Source organism: Ixodes scapularis, unplaced genomic scaffold (assembly GCF_016920785.2).
Source record: "Ixodes scapularis isolate PalLabHiFi unplaced genomic scaffold, ASM1692078v2 PGA_scaffold4__175_contigs__length_147842914, whole genome shotgun sequence".
Taxonomy (NCBI): domain Eukaryota; kingdom Metazoa; phylum Arthropoda; class Arachnida; order Ixodida; family Ixodidae; genus Ixodes; species Ixodes scapularis.
Genome location: NW_024609879.1, coordinates 39431995 through 39436446, shown reverse-complemented (window position 1 = coordinate 39436446; position 4452 = coordinate 39431995). Strand labels below are relative to the sequence as shown.

The 4452-nt window shown below is 52.9% G+C and overlaps 1 pseudogene; it reads right to left on the bottom strand.

Annotated features, from left to right (window-relative positions):
- Positions 1-237: 237 nt before the first annotated feature.
- On the bottom strand, positions 238-4198 carry LOC115332083 (annotated as a pseudogene).
- Positions 4199-4452: the final 254 nt, after the last annotated feature.

Below are 4452 nucleotides of genomic sequence, written 5' to 3'. Positions count from 1 at the left end.
TCCCTCTCTTAGGAAAAAAAAAATTGGACGGACTCTTTTCCCGAAAACTGACGCCAAACTGCAGGGCAGTTGGGAAGCATGGAAATGCACTGAAATAAAATGACATCTGACAATATGTCAAGACACTGGAAAATGTGAAATTGATGGAAAGGAAAAGAGCACGTCACAAAAGATTTGCGGAAAGCACTTCACTGAAAAAAAGGCTGCGCTGGGGCAGTAAGCTGGATAAAGAAAAATTCACTGAATGTTCAGATACTTGTCGAAATTAACTTAAAAGTTATTTTAGTGTTAGCACATAGCTTTTAAATCGTCCCGGCAGTCGCAGACTAGGACGCGGGCGACTCTCTTGCCGGGGAGTGGATGTGTCGGGACCCTGGCCCTGGGTTTCTTGAGGATCCAACGGGGGCGTTGGCTCACTGCCTGATGCCGATGGCACTCTCACTGGGGACGGCGCTGGTACCGGTTCTGGTGCACCTTCGAAGGAGGTGCCAGAAGCTGCACCCTCAGTGGCCGTCTCTGTGCGGCTGGAGGGCCAGATAGCTTCTGACCAACTGTTGTCTGGCGACGTCCCAGGAGTCAGGCTCTGCTCAGGGGACTGAGCCTTCTCCTCGGGCACAGGTTGCACCTCTGCAAGACCATCGGGGAGGGGACTCCCACCTGGAACAGGATCCTCAGGAAAAGGAGGAGGGACTTCGGGACTCAGGCCAGAGTGAGGACGTTGACCCTCAGGGTCTGGATTGGTGGGGTCCGGGCTGGCCCGACCAAGAACAGGAACAGGCGGCTCTGGGAGAGCCGGCCGGACAGCAGCCGGAAGTGGCTGCGGCTGGCGGGGCAGCGGCAGGAACTGCAGGCAGGGCTGCAGCAGGAACTGGGCGCTCCGGGGGCAAGGTACCTCCCCGGGGCCGGGACGATGGCGCTCGGGGCGCCGAAGGGTGACGCATCTCTCGACGCCTCCGGTGGTCGGACGCGAACACGGTGGGAGGGTTGCTAGGCCCCCCACGGTCGAGTCGTAGACACTGGGGTCGACTCTCGCAGACACGGTCTAGATGACCTTGCTTCTGGCAGGAGAAGCAGCGGCGGTGGGCAGCCGGACAAAACTTCCTCGGGTGGCAGGGGCCACCGCAGAAACGGCACCGCTCCGGAAAGTCATCGGGCGGCGCGACGGTGTAGACCGTTGCTGGGAGCTCGTAGTCCGGGAAGGTGATGCCTTGAATCCTTATCGGACCAGCTAGGCCTTGCTTGCCGATGCTGGTAGTAGTCGTTGCGGACGGAGGCTCGCCGTCCCGCAGGAAAGGCCAGCTGGTGCTGGTAACGGTCGCTTCTTGAGCGACTCCGGCAGACGTTGGCGAAGTGGCCCGCACGACCACACGAAAAACACATAGCTCCGGATGCCGGACAATCTTGCCGCGTGTGGCTCTTGCGGCCACAAAAGAAACAAAAATCGCACGACGAGCGCGCGCGAGCTCCTCGATGGGGTGCGCCGCGAACGCCGGCGGATGAATGGGGGAGATCTCAACTCGCGACCCGACCAGCCGAGTGCAGCTGTAGCCTCCACCGTGGTAAGGAGAAACTAGCGCCACAAGTCGCAAGTGGCAGAAAGTACGGCGTGAGACTGAAAAAAGTAAATCAGTCAGTCAGTCAAATGGGCCAAAACTTTTTTAAAACAGGGCGGGCATTTGTAGGAGGAGTGCCTCTGGTATCGTGAATAAAATAAAATAAAATCAAATATTGGGAGACCGCCAGATGGCGCCACCAATGTCGTTGGCGTGCGCAGGCGCGGCAGGCGCTCGCCCGCCCCTCCTCCTCCCCCTCTCTCTGCTCTCTCCCCTCTCCCTCCCGCTCCTTTTATTATTATTATTATTTTTTTTTTTGGTTTGTTTTTCTCGTTTGCTCGATTGGTGTCGCGCTGGCCGCTGCGAGCGGCCAGCGCGGCACCGGTCGAGCAGACGAGCCGCGCGCGCTACACTTCGCAACAAATGCGCTCCGCGAGATATTAATTACCAGTGCAATAAAACAAAAACAGCACGTTCATTGAAATATATATTTTATTGAAAACCATTCAAATTAGTTGCAGTATTCCAAGCACGTATTTACAAACTCCGTCGGCAGTCCACCGCCCCTTGAGCGGAACCAAGAACTGTAGTAGGCAGTAAACGTTATCAAATATGTAAAAACCAAATTAACTACTTTAATGTACAAACTAACAGAACAGCACTTATAATCGAATTATCCAAATGCGTCTATAAACAACTCCTACAAACAAAAATGCTGAATACCCAAACAAACTAATCAACTCCGATATAAAGCAGGCTTGCATTTTAATTTAATTAACGCAGGGTTGCAGGCGAGCTCCATAAGAATAAACGATAAATAAACCATAAACAAACTCGCTAATTGGCAACGCAAAGAAGAAAAAAAAATCTTCTGGAGTGACTGATTGTGGGCGCTTTTAGGTACTCTATCCTAGAAGCTGTCAAATTAACTAAAGACTCTGACAGCAACTCACTTGGAGGAACCAGTCCTTGCAGCAACGGATTCGTAACAAAAACGGTGAGGCACGTGTTTTTCCGCAAACGAATCTTCCTACATTTTGCAAACGCGGTTGCACCGGCGTGCTTGCTGCACAGACGACACGGACGCAGCTTGCTCACCGGCAGGCTTCCAAAGTCCTGGAGCTTTGCATACGCAATCCATTTCGATGCAGTAATGGAAAGATTGAGAGATCATATATTTCAATGCTTCCAGTTTCGAACGTTGACAAAAAAGTTTGATATAAAGGCTCACCCGCCGTTTGTTGGAAACCGGAAGAATAAGCACTCCGAGTTCTTTTGAAGAACTGTTACTCCACTTGGCCGCGCAGTAGACTCCGTAATACGCCGTCATGAGGCACGCAACCCACTCGGCAGAATCTCTGTCAAACTAGAGACGTCTCTAATCCCTCTAATCATTTTCTGAGCGCAGACGCGCAGCTCCGTACTCCGTAAAATCTACACTTTCGATTTCAATACGCGCGGAACGGTTTGAAAGCTTGGAGTGACGACAGTGACGAGCTCAAACAAAAAGAGAAGACAAAAACGGTCGTTTGCCCTCACACTGAAGGTTGGTGATTGGTCGGAAGAGCCCAGAGTGCTTCGGTTTTGGTAGCGAAGATCCTATTCACGACGCCAGCGCTCAAAAGTACAGCGGCGAAACAGTCTGCCGTGAGACTGTTGGCTAGACCAATGAATCTGCTCTTTGGGTGGACGTACGAGAGAGAAGCCAGCGACGCGGCGCCCCAATCGGCCCAACCGGGAACTCCGTTAGCTGCATTCGGCTGTCCCGACGGGGAAGGAGGAGAGCGAGGGGGAGAAACACTGGAAGGACGCTCACGTCTCGGGGGAGACGGGGGAGGAGGATGCTGGTTCCTCCGGGAAGATGATGCCTCGCCATCTTGGGCAGGCTGACCGCTCAACGGTTGAAGATCGCGGCCATCTTGGACACGCTCTACCACGTGCGACGCGTTTGGGTCTCGGTCTGACAAACGCTGAAAAAGATCGCAATCTCGAGATGCCCGCTCGAACTGCTGCGCTAGTTGGACAGCACGCTCGAGGCTAGGTGCGTTAGCTCCGTCGGACTCTCGGATTAAACGATCCTGCACTTCTGTGCTGTGGATCCCCGAAATTAACATCTCCGCGACGCGGCTCTCTATAGCCTCGCCGTAATCGCAGAAAGAAGCTAGGCGTCTGAGCGCCCCAAGGTACTCGAGAACGGTCTCTCCTGGACCTTGTACTCGGTTGACGAACTTCCTACGCTCAACAATAATGTTTGGAGCGGAAGCGAAATGGGTGTCCAGAGCGGAAAACAAAACCTGAAACTCAACTTGTGCCGCGTTAACGGCTGGACCCGCTAGGTTGAACGCGTCAACGACGCGATTTCCTTCATCGCCGAGAAATGACAATAAAATCGCCCTCTTGCGTCTCGGTGGAAAATCCTCGGTGTCGATCGCCTTGAGGTAGTTGAGGAAGCCGCGCTTCCAAGTCAGCCACGGCGCTACCGGCTCACCGGGCGTGGGGAGAAAATTGGCGGGAACTTTGCACGACGCCATTTCGAACGTCAAAAAATGACGCGAGAACGAAAAAAAAAAAAAAAATTACACGTCCAGTCTAGACGCGGAGTACGACAACCAACCGCTCGGTTGTTTGACGCTATGAAGGACCATCTTTAGTTCAATAAGGGTGAAGAATCTATTATACGGCTCCCGTGCACCACCAGGTGCCTTTATGGTCCTGGCTTCTTTCTGTTGTTTTAGCCGAAGAAATGATGGTGAATAGTGCCTGGAACTTGAAGCAAAATCGAAATGTTCCCCCAGAATATCGGCTTGTTCCTTTAGACTTTCTGGACAGGTTCCGTTGCAGGATAACAGGGGGATGGTGAAAGCACTATAAGATCCATTGATTTTGTTAATTCGGTCCC